The 16,640-nt window shown below is 38.2% G+C and overlaps 1 protein-coding gene and 1 long non-coding RNA gene across 2 annotated transcripts in view; one reads left to right on the top strand and one right to left on the bottom strand.

The window, feature by feature from the left end:
- The window catches only part of LOC109715750, a 28,642-nt gene that overhangs the window by 11,021 nt on the left and 981 nt on the right, over window positions 1-16,640 (top strand). The window lies entirely within an intron of this gene.
- Window positions 1,208-1,517, bottom strand: LOC109715751. Its single transcript, XR_002217750.1, has 3 exons — window positions 1,466-1,517; window positions 1,314-1,389; window positions 1,208-1,235 (listed from the first exon to the last, which is right to left on the bottom strand). It is a non-coding gene; the product is annotated as an uncharacterized LOC109715751 (long non-coding RNA).

Below are 16,640 nucleotides of genomic sequence, written 5' to 3'. Positions count from 1 at the left end.
AAACCGAAGCATCATAAGGATATGGATTGTATGGAAAAGAAGAACCATAATGTGGATATGCATGAGTGGATGTAGATTCGCCGTATGAGCTTTCACTATGTCCAGGGATGGATTGGGATTCACTCTGAGTGCCATAAATTGATGCATAATCAAATATCTCTCCATATAGACCATGTCGATATGAGGATGCGATGATATTGAAGTACTATCAAACTGTGTTTGCAAGTATCATCCCTTCGTGGAGGTCTAGTTGAATATTGCCTCCAAACCTTCTCTTATCTCCCCATAATCTTGTTTGAGGACCTCTATCTTTTCGACGTCATATACCACTCCGGATGTTTGACGTGGTCGAGACTATGATCAGCATCTTGAGTGCATGTGTGAAATTTGCTCTTCAGTAAATATAGACCACCACCACCTCCACTCTCCTGTTGTGTTGGTGGAATGAAGTCGGCCACCATTCTCACTGCTATTAGTGGTATCATCATCATCACTACATTCATCTTTAGACTGTGGTAATCCAGAATCTGTTGGTGTCGATGTATCACTATCATCATCTTGTGGGAGTGCATCACTGCATCTAATGGTCCATCAATGTCATACTTTTTTTACTCTTACCACTTCGTACTGTCGTTGAAGGCCTTTTGCAGTATAAGACGTTTTCTCCTTTCCAGATTGACTCTTGAGTAGACGTGAAACGACCAAATCCAGGTCCTTGCATAAGACGTTCGAATTCTCATCAGAGTCATGTGCAGGATTTTGGGATTATTTGTCCAAAGCCGTTGTTCTTGCACATTACCTTGAGAGCTTCCTATGTTCTCGTCAGCCATCTTCAGCATCACTAATTCCTGCTTCATTAGTAATTATTCTGAATGGTCGTGGTGGATCTCCAGGCTCATCGAGTAATGGTCCTCTTATTGTCTCTACTCTTGTAGCCAATCAAGTGTGGGGTCTGATTCATCATTGATAAACTTGATCCAAGGATCATAATTTTTTAATTCCTTTTCCTTATCATACCCCTCATGCATGCATCTAAACGGAGCCTCATATTATAGTGGACATAAACTAGCTTCTCTAATCGAGCGTACATAATCGTTACGCACTTTGGTATGTATGAGTGCGAACGTGCTCCAGTTTGCGTTCACATCCACTAGACGTTGTTGTTTGAGATAGAAACGCACGACAATCTTTTTTAAATGCTTTGCTGCATCCACCATATTGTAGCCACCACTCAGCTGTACAATTAAAAGTTAAAAAATATCAAATAAGATTTATCATCAGCTGTAAACTGTCCAAATTATGGAGTTACTTACTGGGATCGGTATTGTGTCTTCCGTTAATTGCACCCGCTTCACCAAAAGTTCTAGAGGATTCACGAAATATTTTTTCCTTATTTGAAGATAATAATCAGAAATCAGCATATTAACATCTAGCAAATTAATAATATATTGAAAAAATATTATACCTCACTTATGGCAAGAGAGCATGTGTTGATCCCTCTCCAATCTATTGATAACGTTTCGTAATGCCTTCAACAGTTCATCATCAATCCAAGATTATAACGATGATGGTACGACGGATTAAGATAATAACCTATCATTAAGAAAGAAATCACTCCATTAATAATATAAGGCTACTAATGAACAATCAATAATAATAGTTTTGTTATAATTTATTACTTACCTGCTAGGTGTAGATCCCGGCTCATCTGAACGTCCCAACGTCTGTCAATAACTTTTAAAAAGATATACACCTGGCGATTAATTTTTTTAATATTATCTTTAGCCATTCTCAGTTTATAATAGACATGTCCATTTGAGTTATTTTTCCTGATCCACTAAACGGAGACCACATATAAAGCTCCACAATATCAACAATCTCTTTCACATAAATCCCAAAACTTGGCAGACAGAATTATTTGCTCAATCGTTTTCCATCAGCCGTGAGAGGCATAACGAGATGTTGTGCCAATCATCTGATGCAAACATGGACTTTAATCCATTTTATTTTGAGGATAACTGTTAGAGCAATAAAATTTGTGGCAAATTGTGTGATACAAGGACGTACTAGTTCTCGTCCTTGAATTTCACCATTAAAGCATCGACCAAAGATGATTATACAAATACTTAGATACACGTTGTGCAGTACTATCAGTTCTTTTAACCGGATTTATGTCACCGAAGTCAGAACATCATTAGATTGATGCAATGTGCTGCACAGGAGTTCAAAAAAAGAAATGAAAAAGCATGAGAAGAAAGCAAAGGGGGGAGTGGGTCAAAAGAAAACCAAGCCAAAAAGACAACACTTGCAAAAGGAAAACCAAAAAGCTTCTTACTGTAAGTCAAAACAAAACCAACACTTGCAAAAAGACAAAAAAAAAAAAAAAACCATAAAGTAAAGGAAAAAAAGAAAAAGACTATTCGGCACGGCACGGTGCCGCGGCACCCAGCCGCGTGCCGCTCTGTCTCGAGCGGCACGCTATGGGTGCCGCAGCACATAGGGGGGGTTCGAGACCCCCCCTGTACCGTGCCCCTTTCTTAGGGGCACGGTACGTGCCGCACCGGCATGGTGCGGCACGCTCGATACTTTAAACCTTGGTTAGATGTGCTTCAAAATTTGTTTATCGAGTTCAATTTTTGTTCCCCTGATTCGCCGAAAACTTTGCGGTGCGACAAATTTTGATAAAAGAATATGCAAAGAAAAAATAGATGTTTGTAGTGGAAGCGGAGGGCTTGGGCCGATAGGTCGATAGGCCCGATCGGATATGTAAATTTAAAAAATTTCCGTATATTGATTAAATCAATACATCTATTTTTAACGTTTTACAAACTATAGATTAAAAGTTGCTTAATTTTATATTTCTTCAAAACATAGTGCAAGAGGCCAAAAAAGCCAAATAAAAAGGAGTGGGGGAAGGGGGGTTTCTACCCGAGATGCTTCGGGTACCCAAAAAGAAAAAAAAAAGCAAAAAGCACAAAAGGCCACGACACGGCACAACACAGTCGCTGTACCCTCGTGGGTATCGTGCGATACCTGCGAGGGTACCGCCGCACGGCAGGGGGCGTGCGAGAGCCCTCGTACCGCCTGGTGTCGTATGGCACGGGGTGGTACTTTAAACCCTGGGATGGGGGAATCGAAACAGTACTAGGAATAGTGGTCAGAAGCGCCATCAGACCAGTAGCTTGTCATAGAGGCGGAACAAAAGTCGAAGTGTTCGTGTGAAGCGCTTCGGTCGTTTGCGATGGAAATTGGATAGTAGTCGGAGCAGTGGTCTGAGGCGGAACTGTTGCGAGGATGTAGCATTCAAAAGCGAAGCAAGTGTTGTGTTCAAATCCGCATCTCCAAATCCGACGAGAGGTGGGTTTCTATGTTTCTTGTTATTGGTGTGTGTACGGTGGGACTGACACACCATCTTACGTAAGAGAAAAGATCATAAAGCACTTAAATATATGGTATTAATGAAAACTACTAAGCAAATTACGAAACGGAGTCAAACATTAGCCTATTTCTACCTATTCTCACACGTCCTAATAAGCTCTCACAGTTCTACATGTTAGAAGTCCTAGAAATCTTAAACCAATGGATTTGATACTACAATTTTTGTCACACCCAAAACCTGAAGCATAGCAGACACCGCATACTGGCTAGATTAGCAAATGCGTAAGGCTATAGAACCAAACAGAGAACAAGTAGAAAGATGATCACAAAAAATTACACTAAATCTAAAGAAACAAAACATGAGACTAATAACTGAATTTCGACCAGAAATAATTTAATTCACACAACTGTAAAACTAAGGTCTACAAATGAAACACAAATGAAAGACTTGGTATTCCACAAATAACAAATGTACAGTACACAAGAAAAACAACGAAGTAGAAGAAAATAAAACCAGATGCTAGTTATGAAGTTCCTTTATTCACTTCTAGCTACAATGGACATAAAAACAAAAAGAAAATAATCTCAACCATTAACTATATTATCATTTACTTGGTCCCATTCGTGTTTGGCAAAACGGTCTCGATACCTGGTAAGCAATCATACACCACATTAGTCAGAGTAAGCATACAAAGAAATAAATTACAAAAAGCTCTGAAGTAGCATACAAAAATTAATTTAAGTGACTGGTCTTTCGTTTACAAAATTTCAGAAAAATAGAGATTATATGTTAACAAAGTATTTTTCTTTCGGCAAATAACAAAATTAAAAATAAGTCTCAAGTAACTAATTATATAGAGTGACCCGTTGGTGAGATCCAGAGGCACTTATAGGTGCAAATACAAAACAGAGACACCTGAAGGTGCATATACAGAACAGGGATGCTCGAAAGCGCAAATACAAAAGTGAGGTGTTGATAGGCGTAAACACTTGGAGGCGCAACATAGAGACGAAGCTGGCTTCTATAATAGAGTACATGTCGATATGATCAATATTACATAGCAGAATACCAAGAGGTGTTATAACTTAAAATACTTCTTCAACGACTAATTTATAAAACAGATTATCACATTTCAAAATTCTTTTACTAAAGAAGCCTGTCAATTGGCCAATTAAGCTTCAGACCAACGGATATGAATTTCTATGTTGAGCCATCTAAAGTTCTTCAAAATATGTCGTCGAGAAGTCACCACTGCCGCAATATTCCTTGTTGATTTTCTGCTGAGAGCATTGGCCACGACATTAGCGTTACCTGGATGGTACTTGATGGTTACATCGTAGTCTTTTAATAACTTTAGCCATTTTCTCTGTCTCATATCCAGCTCCTATGTGAAGATTTATTTCAAGCATTTGTGCTCAGTAAAAATCTCACAACGTTGGCCGTAGAGATAATGTCTCTAGATTTTCAATGCAAAGATCACAACTGCGCGCTTTAGGTCGTGAGTCGGGAAGTTCTCCTCGAAAGGCCTCAGCTGTCGTGACACATAAGCAATCATTTTGTCTTTCTGCGTCAGAATGCATCCCGTCCCTTTCTTTGAGGCATCACTATAAATAGTGAATCCTTCGCAGCTAATAGGCAAGGTAAGGATAGGTGTCGATATTAGATGTTTTTTCAACTTCGTAAAGTTTTGTTCACATCCATTCGACCACTGGAATTTAATTCCTTTTTAGTTCAAGTGAGTCAAAGTTGCAGCAAGGCGAGAAAAGCCTTCTACAAATCTTCTATAGCATCCTGCTAAACTCACAAATCTTCGGATCTTAGTGACGTTGCTTGGTCTCGGCCAGTTCTCCACTACCACTACTTTAGAATCCATCAAAATACCTTTTCTAGACACAATATGTCTGAGGAAAGCAAGGATTTAAGTGCCTGTCGTCACGGGTTGTATCCACCGTGTCGTATCATGCCGGCAAGAGATCGGCAAGATACAACCCTCGTGCCGATGGCACAACTCAAAACCCTCTATTCTTTAAATCAGTATGTAATTTTCTCAATAAAGTTCAAAATATTTGATAAAAATACATAATAAATAGTTGGAGTATTTTGTTGCTAAAGAAAATAAATAGTTCATGCCATTATGTGTTGGCACACTTATATTTTTTTGTGATCGGCACGTATCGGAATGGTCTGGTACACATTGTCTGGCACGACCCCGTGCCACGACACTTACATCCTTGGAGAAAAGAAACATTTTGCAACTAAAATTCACACTCCTTAAATTTGGCATAAAGTTCCCTCTGTTGAAGAGTTTTTAGAACTATCCCAAGATGTTTCATATGCTCGGCTAGATTGCTAGAATACATCGGAATGCCGTCTATCAAGACTATTACGAACTTATCCAAGAAAGGTTTGAAAATCCTATTCATCAGATCTATGAAAGTGGCTGGAGCATTGGTTAATCCAAAAGGTATTATCCGGAACTCGTAAATGACCATAATATGTGCGAAAGGCAATCGTGGGGTATCTTTTTGGCTTTGATCTTCAGCTGGTGGTATCCTAATAGTAGATCATTCTTGGAGAAGACCTATGTACCACTAAGCTGGTCGAATAAGTCGTCGATTCTCGGCAAGGGGTGTTGATTCTTCAGTCATTCTATTTAGCTCGCGGTAATCGATGCATAGTCTCAGAGTACCTCCTTCTTGACAAAAAGTATTGCCGCGCCCCAAGGAGAGACACTAGGTCTAATGAATCTTTTGTCCAGAAGTTTCTGAAGTTGCACTAGTCGTTCCTTGAGCTCAACTGGTGACATCTGGTAAGGCGTCTTAGAAATAGAATATGTTTCCGGAGCTAAATCAATAGAAAATCCAATCTCCGTATCCGGAATGTTTTCTAATCTCAGAGTGTTTAAATTCAGATTTTTCACCAAGGTTACAAATTTGGCATAGCCACTCCTTAAGAGACAAGTGGCCTACAATAAAAAAAAGACCGGAGGTTAGGCGTAAGCTCCACTACCGAAAAAAGAAAAATTTGCCTCCCCATAGGTATTGAAATCCACCTGCTTCTCCCAACAGTTCAGAGTAGCAAAATGGGATAAAAGCTAATTCACCCGCAGAATCACATTGAAGTCTGAGGTTTGCCAACAAAACCTTATTGTCCACTCTAAACATACTCCTAAAAATCCGATGGATAACAAGCTCCTCTCCCAAAGGCGTACAAACACAAAATATAATCCAAAAGTTCGAAGGGTAGCAAATACTATCGAATAAAAGCAGAAAATACAAAGGAATGGGTAGGTCCAGAGTCAAAGAGAACAGGAGCAAAAGCGGAGGCTACGGGCATACTACCTGAGACCATGGCAGTAGATACTTGGATATCCTGCTGGGAGAGCAAGGACACAACCAAGGTTTAAAGTGTCGTGGCACGGGGGCGTGCTGTTACGTCCTTGGCACGGTACGGCATGGGCACGCTTGCGTGCCGACACGTGACGCGCTTGCGTGCCGACAGATACGCACGACCTCCTACTGGCACGCTTTGGCACGGATTTATTTAAGTTTTTTTTGGTTCCAATAAGCTTTTATAATGTTATTTTGAAAGATTTAGATAAATTATTATTAATTTTTGCTACGTATAGCTTATTATACTCATCAATTAACATGCATGTTAGCATTTTGTATATAAAGTACAACTATACCTGATGTAGTATAAAAATTAAAATTCTTTTGTTTTTATTTTTTTTTATTTGAAAAGTACAACAATACTTGTAACATTTGAAAATTCTTTTGTTTTTAATTTTTTTAGAATTAAAAAAATTATAACAGATAAAATGACAGAAAATTTTATCTTTTCTAAAAACGTTTCAAAATCTATATATTGATTCGATTAGGAAGTATATAATAACTAGAACAACTAGAATAGTATCGCAATTATATCCATATTTTTTTTTTATTCTTTTAAAAAATATCTGATCAAAATTTGTTTAGGAGATCGATTTTTGTTTCCTTGATTCATCGAAAACTTTGCGGTGCGACAAATTTTGACAAAATAATTTGCGAAGAAAAAATGAATGTCTGTGGTGGGTGCGGGGGGCGAAGCCCCCCGTGGTATGGATTGGATTTGTCAACTAAAAATTTGCTTTTATATTGATAAATAAGAAGTTAAATTATAAATTTTTAATTTAACAAAAGAAAAAAGAAAAAGTCAAAAGAAAAAGCCAAAAGGCAAAAAAAAAGGCATCAGCCAAAAAGAAAAAAAAAAGTTAGACAAAAAGACAACACAATGTCAAAAAAATAAAAGAAAAGTGAAAAAAAGGCAATATAGATGGCCGGGCGAAGGCTTTGTATCCTAGAGAACAACAAATAAAGATAAAAAGCCAAAAAAAAAGGCCAAAAAACTAAAAAAAAAAAAGAAAAAAATAGGGCGGCACGCGGCACAGTGCCGCGGCACATGGCCGCGTGCCGCTTTGTCTCGAGCGGCACGCGGCTTGTGCCATGGCACCCGGGGGGGTCCGAGACCCCCCTGTATCGTGCCCCTTTCCTGGGGGCACGGTACGGCACGCCCCGTGCCATACGGCACGGGGCGGCACCTTCATCCTTGGACACAATCCTGTGTTCGAGGTCTTCTTTTGGACTGATAGGTAGGAATGCCACGATCGCCACCAGCTAGAGCAGTCGATGCCTCTTGAGGCTTGGGTTTGCATTTGAGTCAGTGTTGGCAGTAGGGTTGGAAACGAGCCGAGCTCGAGCGAGCTTACCTCAGCTCAAGCTTAGCTTGAAATTAATTTTGAGCCTAAATTTAGGCTCAATCTTGGCTTGAAATTAATTCGAGCCGAGCTCGAGCGAGCCTAACTTCGAGTCGAGCGAGCTCGAGCCCTAAACGAGCTGCTTGAAATTCTTAACATCGTGTAATCTATAGTTTAATTTTTATAAAACATTATCTAAAATTTGATACAAAAAATGTCTAATAGTTCAACATACAAATGAATGCATGAAATACCATATTATAATATAAAAAAAAAATTAGGGAAAGCGACTCTGCGAGGAAGTGAAAAAGAGAGAGAGGGAGCAATTAGAGTAGGATTTTGCTGGTTTGGTTTTGTGGGCTCAATAATCTAAATTCTATATATATATAATTAAAATACATAATATGTATTATTTTATATATTTAAAATATATATTATATATAATTATATAAATAGAGTTTGGCCACTATACTTATATAAGTATAGACCCCTTTATACTCATAAGTTGACCGTTAGATCTATCCTTTTGACCATTTCCATCCGTTAAATCATACTATTCAACGAATCACCCACTCAATCTTAGAGGGACCACTATCATCCTAATCGCACATCCAACGGTTGAAAATTTATAAGTATAAAGAGATCTATACTTATAAGAGTATATTAGCGATCCTTTTGACCATTTCCATCCGTTAAATCATACTATTCAACGAATCACCCACTCAATCTTAGGGAACCACTGTCATCCTAATCGCACATCCAACGGTTGGAAATTTATAAGTATAAAGAGATCTATACTTATAAGAGTATAGTAGCTCGAGCCTATATANTATATATATATATATATATAACGGCAGAAAACTCATAGTAAAAGCACTTAGTACTATCGATAGTATAGAAGAATAGAGCGGACTATATATATATATATATATATAGAGAGAGAGAGAGAGAGAGAGAGAGAGAGAGAGAGAGAGTCCGGCTATTATATTATCGATAGTATCAAATGCTTGGTGCTATCGAATTTTGTGCCGTTAGATCTGCCTATATATATATATATATATATATATATAACGGCAGAAAACTCAATAGTACAAAGCACTTAGTACTATCGATAGTATAGATAGAATAGTAGCCGGACTATATATATATATATATATAGAGAGAGAGAGAGAGAGAGAGAGAGAGAGAGAGAGAGAGAGAGAGAGAGAGAGAGAGAGAGAGAGAGAGAGAGAGAGAGAGAGAGAGAGAGAGAGAGAGAGAGAGAGAGAGAGAGAGAGAGAGAGAGAGAGAGAGAGAGAGAGAGAGAGAGAGAGAGAGAGAGAGAGAGAGAGAGAGTCCGGCTATTATATTATCGATAGTATCAAATGCTTGGTGCTATCGAATTTTGTGCCGTTAGATCTACCTTTTTGACCATTTTCACCCGTTTGATCATATTATTCAACTAACCACCCACTCAACCCTAGGGGATCTCTATCATCCTAACCGCACATCTCTTCATCGAAGGGCCGAAAACCTAAATAGCAAGTGGTTGGTACTATTAATAGTATAGTAGACTAATTATATATATATTGATATATATACATATACATACATATATACATATACGTATATACATATACATACATATATACATATATACATATATATACATATATACATATACATATACATATACATACATATATACATATATACATATATATATATATATATATACATGAGCAGGACTGCTGTGCTCTCAGGAGCACAGAGGCCTTCGTGCTCCTGAGCCGTTTTCGATGATAGAATTTCCGAATCGACGATCGGCTCCGTTAGACTTGATCTACCGTATTTGAAGTTTCTAAAAAATAATTTTTGTGATTTTTCGATATCATTTACCTAGCAATCGAAAGGATTCAAAATCAATAATTTTTAACGGCTGAAAATAAAAATCCTATAAAAAGTGGCGATATAGTACTAAAATTTTCGATCAGAAATATTGATCTTGTTATAGATAGTATAAAGAATTTTGTATCAAAATTTCATTTGATTTGAATACTTTTACACCGTTAAACTTGAAAACGGCAGATATCAACCATTAAAAATTATTGATTTTGAATAATTTCAATCACTAGGTAAATGATATCAAAGAATCGCAAAAATTATTTTCTAGAAACTTCGAATACGCTAGATCAAGTCTAACGGAGCCGATCGTCAATTTGAAAATTCCATCATCGAAAACGGCTCAAGAGCAAGGAGGCCTCCGTGCTCCTAAGGGCACAGCAGCCCTGCTATATATATATATATATATATATATATATATATATATATATATAGAATATATATATATATATATATATATATATATATATATATATATATAGAATTGAGCTCCTATGTTTTTAAAAGTACCAAGTTATTGGTGCTTGTAGATTTTTAGCCATTAGATTAAAAAATGTGCGGTTAGGACGACGTTGGCCCCCTAGGGTTGAGTGGGTGGTTGGTTGAATAGTACAATCTAACGGTTGAAAATGATCAAAGGCATAAATCTAATGGTAAAAAATTTACAAGCACAAAGTTTTCGTGCTTTTACAAGCACCATAGCCGGACTCTATATATATATATATATATATATATATATATATATATTTCGAACTTTTCGAGCTTAATTCGAGCGAGCCGAGTAACACTCAAGCTCGGCTTGAAATTAATTTCGAGCCTAAATTTAGATTCAAGCTTGCTTGAAATTAATTTGAGCCGAGCTCGAGCGAGCCGAATATCGAGTCGAACACAAGTCGAACACGAGCCGGCTCGCTCATTTGCTTGCCCTAGTTGGCAGAGGGCACTGAGCTATTCGGTGGTTCAAATCACCATATCTGAAGCAACTGCCAGCAACATGTTTGCAGTTAGTATCCTTATGGGATCCGCCACAAACTGAGCATTTCGGCTTCTAGTCCCGATTTGGTGGTCCACCGCGAGGAATGGGCATATTATGCGGTTTCTAAGAGTCATTAGGTCTGTCGGCCCCTCTTGCATAATGATCTTCTTTTCTGAAAGAATCTTTGTTCCTCCTTTGATTTGCATTTCGCTCCCCCCGAGTCTGCCTCCAAACATAATCCAAGGATTTCTCTCTGGAAACGACAACCTTACATGTGTCTAAGTGCAGTGGTGCGAGTTCAATGCGAATATGTTCTTACAGTTCTCTTGGCTTCTGACTCATCATTATCCACCAGTTTCGGGGTGAAGTAGGATAGTTGTTCAAACTCGGTCTCGTATTCTTTCGCAGACATTGAACCCTGCTTCAGATCTAAGAATTGCCTCTCAAGCTGGTGAAGTTTACTATTCGAAAAATACTCAGCATAAAATGGTGATCGAAAATACTTTCATGAAAGAGCTATTAGATCATTATCACGACTTCTCAACTCACTTTTCCATCAATTGTTTGCTCTACCTTGAAGTATGAATGTCCCGAATCTAACATTCTCCTAATCGGTGCATTGCGTAGTCAGAAATGTCTTTTCCATCTTTTTGATCCAAGTTTTTCACTTTTCTTGATTTGTAGTGCTCGAAAAAGATTGGGAAGTATATTTCTTACACTCGCTGATGCTCTTCTCTTGAACTCTGGAATTCGATTCAGTGACATTAGGAGAGAGATTCTACTACAAATTTTGTTGCTGAGTCTAAACTAACCCCATGATAGCTAGTATCAATGTGGCGACCAAGGGATCCATCGTATACTCTGCTGTAAATGGGTTGTTGGAGCAATTGGCTGAGGTAAGGTAGCAGAATGGGTTGGAACAGTAGTTTGCGGCAGAGGCGGAACATGACTAGGAAGAGTAGTCACGATAGAATCGGAATAGTAGTGGGAGATTGTGGCATCAGAGCCATTGGTTTAAGATTTCTAGGGCTTTTAAGGTGTAGAACTGTTAGAGCTTATTAGAATGTGTGAGGATGGGTAGAAGTTGGCTTATGTAAGACTCTATTTCGTCATTTGTGTAGTTTTCGCAAATACCCTATATTTATGTGCTTTACGATCTTTTCTCTTGCTAACATGGTGCGTCTGTCTTGCCCTAGCCACACTAACAACAAGCAACCCAGGAAGCCACCTCTCGCAGGATCCGAAGATACGGATTTGAACACCACACATGCTTTGCTTTTGAATATTACATCCTCGACACTAGTTTCGCCTTAGATCACTGCTCTGACTATTCAATTTCCATCGCAAACGATCGAAGTGCCTCAAATGAACGCTTCGACTTTTGCTTCGCTTCTACAATAGGCTACTGGTTCGATGGCGCCTTTGATCACTATTCCTACTGTTTTGATTCCGTTGTCACCTCTTCCGAGTTATGTGTCGCCTTTGTTGCAAACTATTGTTTTAACCCATTCCACTACCTTATCTCAACTGATTGCTCCTACAACCCATTTACAGCAGAGCACCATGATGGATTCTTTGGTTGCCATATTGATACAAGCTATCGTGGGGTTTGTTTAGACTCGGCATTAAAATTTGCAGCAAAATTTCTCTCTGTGCCGCTGAGTTGAGTTCTAGAGTTCGAGAGAGAAATATCAATGAGCTTAAGAAATATGCTTCCCCACCTTCTGCGGGCACTGCAAATCGAGACGAAGCAAAAAATTGGATCAAAGAGATGGAAAAGGAATTTATGGCTATGTAGTGCATTGATGAGGAGAAGGTTAGATTCGGGATATTCATGCTTCACGGTAGAGCAAACAATGATGAGAAAGCTAGTTTATAATCCTTGGTAATGATCTAGCAGCTTTTTCATGAAAGGATTTTCAACCAGCATTCTATGTCAAAAATTTTTCGAGTAAGCTTCACCAGCTTGAGAGATAATTTCTAGATTTGAAGCAGGTTTGGATGTCTATGGTAAGTATGAGGCCGAGTTTGACCAGCTATCTCATTTCGCCCTAAAACTAGTGGATGATGATGAGTCACGGGCCAAGAGATTTGAGAAAGGGCTAGACGGAAATATTCGCACTGGCCTTACACCGCTACACTTAGAGACATACGAGGATGCCGTTTCTAGACCGAGATCCTTGGATTTCGTTTTGAGGTAGACTCGGGAGGAGTGAAATGCAAATCAGAAGAGGAATATAGATTCTTTCAAAAAAGGAGATCGGAATGCAAGAGGGTTCGACAGACCTAATGACTCTAGGAGGCTGCGTAATTTGCCTGTTCTTTTTGGCGGACCATCAAATCGGGATCAGAAATCAAAATGCTCAGTTTTTGGCAGATCATATAAGGATATTGATTGTAGAGATATTACTGGCATTTGCTTGAGATGTAGTGATTTGAACCACCGAATAGCTCAGTCCCTTCTGCCCAGCACTGACTCAAACGCTAGACCCAAACCTCAAGAGGCATCGACCTCTCCGGCTGGTTGCGATTGTGCCTTTCCGACTGGTCAGTCTAGAGAAGGAAGACCTCGAACGCAGGGTTGTGTCCATATTCTCTGCCAGCAGGATATCTAGGCATCTGATGTATTTTGCTTGTAGCCTCCACTTTTGTTCATGTTCTCTTTGACTTTGGAACTACCCATTATTTGTATCTTCTGCTTTTTTTTCGAGAGTATTTGCTACCCTTTGGACCTTTGGATTATATTTTGTGTGTTGGTATGCCTTTGGGAGAGGAGCTTGTGATTGATAGGGTTTATAGCAGTATGGTTAGAGTGGACAATAAGGTTTTGTTGGCAAAACTTTGTGTTTTGGATATGCGAGACTTGAGTGATTCTGGAGATGGATTGATTTTCATCTAATTTTTTTACTTTGAACTGTTGGGAGAAGTGGGTGAATTTCAACATTCATGGGGAGGCAGATTTTGCTTTTCTCAGGAGTGGAGCTTAGACCCCACCTCTGATTATTTCTTCTTTTATAGGCTTGTCTCTTAAGGAGTGGCTGTGCTGGATTTGTGGCATTGGTGCAAGATCTGAATTTAAACATTTTGAGATCAGACGACATTTCGGTAGTGAATGAATTTTTAGATGTACTTCCCGAGGATCTTTTTAGGCTACCTCCGAATAGGGAGATTGAATTTTCTGTCGATTTAGCTTTGGGAACATATCCTATTTCTAAAACGCCTTACTAGATGTCACTAGTTGAGCTCAAGGAACTACGAGTGCAACTTCAGGAACTTCTGGACAAAAGATTCATTAGACCCTCTTCTTGGGCGCAGTAATACTTTTTGTTAAGAAAAAGGATTGTACTCTCAGACTATGCATCGATTACTGCGAGCTAAATATAATGACTGAAGAATCGATACCCTTTGCTGAGACTTGATGACTTATTCGATCAATTTAGTGGTGCAGATGTCTTTTCCAAGATTGATCTACGATTATGACACCATCAGCTGAAGATCAAAATCGAAAATTTACCCAAGATTGTCTTTCACACATTTTGTTTATTACGAGTTTCTAGTAATGTCTTTTTTTGATTAACTAATGCTCCAGCTGCTTTCATGAATATGTTAAATAGGGTTTTCAAACCTTTCTTGGATTAGTTTGTAGTAATCTTTATAAACGACATTCTAGTGTATTCTAACAGTCCAGCCGAGTATATGAAGCATCTCAAAATTATTCTGAAAACTCTTCGCCAAAGAAAACTATGTCAAATTTAGGAAGTGTGAATTTGGCTGCAAAGTGTTTCCTTCCTTGGACATATTGTGTCTAAGGAAGGTATTATGGTGGATCTTAAGAAGGTAGAGGTAGTTGGAGAACTGGTAGGGACCAAGTAGAGTCACTGGGATCCCGAGTTTTGTAGGTTTAGCAGGATACTATAGAAGATTGCAGAAGGTTTTTCTCGTCGTGCTACACCTTTGACTCACTTGACCCAAAAAGGAGTTAAATTTCAGTGGTTGGATGAGTCGAAGAAACATCTAGTATCGACACCTATTCTTACCTTGCTTGTTAGCTGTGAAGCATTCACTATTTATAGTGATGACTCGAAGAAAGGGTTGGGATGTGTCCTGATGCAGAAAGACAAAATAATTGCTTATGACAGCTGAGGCTTTTTGAGGAGAACTGTCCGAATCACGACCTAGATTCGACAGTTGTGATTTTTATTAAAAATCGAGCGACATTATCTCTACAGTGAGCTTTGTGAGATTTTTACTGACTACGAAAGCTTGAAATACATCTTTATATAGGAGTTGTATATGAGACAGAGGAGATGGCTAGAGTTATTGAAAGACTATGATGTGACCATCAAGTATTATTCGGACAAAGCTAATGTCATGGCCAATGCTCTTAGCAGGAAATCAACAGGGAATATTGCGGCTTGACAATATATTTTGGAGGACTTGCACACGGCTCGACATAGAAATTCGTATTCGTTGGTTTGAAGTTTAATTGGCAAATTGACAGATTTTTAGTAAAAAATTTTTAAAATTTGATAATCTATATTGTGAATTAGTGGTTGGATAAGTATTTTAAGTTATAATATCTCTTGATATCTTGCTAGGTTAATCTTGGCCATATCAACATGTATTCTATTATAGAACTAACTTCGTTTTTGTATTGCGCCTTCCGGTGCTTGCGCCTATCAGCGCCTCGGTTCTATTTTTGCGGTTTCGAGCGCTTCTATTCTTGTATATGCATATTCGAATGCCTTTGTTTTGTATTTGCTTCTATAGATGCCTCTGGATCTCGCCAATGGGTGACTGTATGTAGTTGTTAGTTACCGGAGACTTATTTTTAATTTTGTTATTTACCGAAAGGAAAATACTTTGTTAATGTATAGTCTCTGTTTTCTGAAATTTTGTAAACGAAAAACCAGTCGCTTAAATTAATTTCTATATGAAATTTTTACTTCATTGCTTTTTGTTATTTATTTTTTTGTATACTTAATCCGACTAATGTGATATATGGTTGTTTACTCAGGTATCAAGATTGTTTTGTCGGACAGGAATTGGACCGAGTGAACGCTAGATAGAGTTTTTGTTTGAGATTATTTTCATTTTGTTTTTATGTCTGGTGTAGCTAGATGTGAATAAATCAACTTCGTAAACAAGTGTCCAATTTTATTTTCCGGTTTGGTTTGGTTTGTGTTAGGAGTTCAGTATGGTTTTCTTTTTTAGAAAACTGCAAAAACTGAACTGAGTTGACCAATTCTTACTGTTACAAATAGAGGCCGGTCAAGTAATAAATACCAAACTCTAATCGGGTTTAAATCAAACTGAAAGTAGATCCAAAATTCCTGTGATGAAAATATAAAAAGTACGCCAAAGAAGATGAAGTCCATCTCGAAAACCTCGTTCAGCATTGAGGCCACACGCTACATAGCCAACTGAAATGAACATCGGCAATCAAAATTGAAACTTATTAAAATGTTCTAATCACTGAACAACAACTAAACTAATTAAAATGTCATTCTTGTACTGTATCAGCAGTTCTGGTTTTGGTTGTTAAATATTTGGTTGGCACAAAAGATATTCTGAAATTGCATAAATTAGGGGAGGAATTAGAAAAATTAGATGATTGATTCAACATGTTGATAGAAAAATTCATAAATTAAGGCCTAAAACCACTTCAA

Source organism: Ananas comosus, linkage group 9 (assembly GCF_001540865.1).
Source record: "Ananas comosus cultivar F153 linkage group 9, ASM154086v1, whole genome shotgun sequence".
NCBI classification, from domain to species: Eukaryota; Viridiplantae; Streptophyta; class Magnoliopsida; order Poales; family Bromeliaceae; genus Ananas; species Ananas comosus.
Note: the sequence above shows the minus strand (reverse complement) of the source record. Positions and strands in the feature narration are given on the sequence as shown.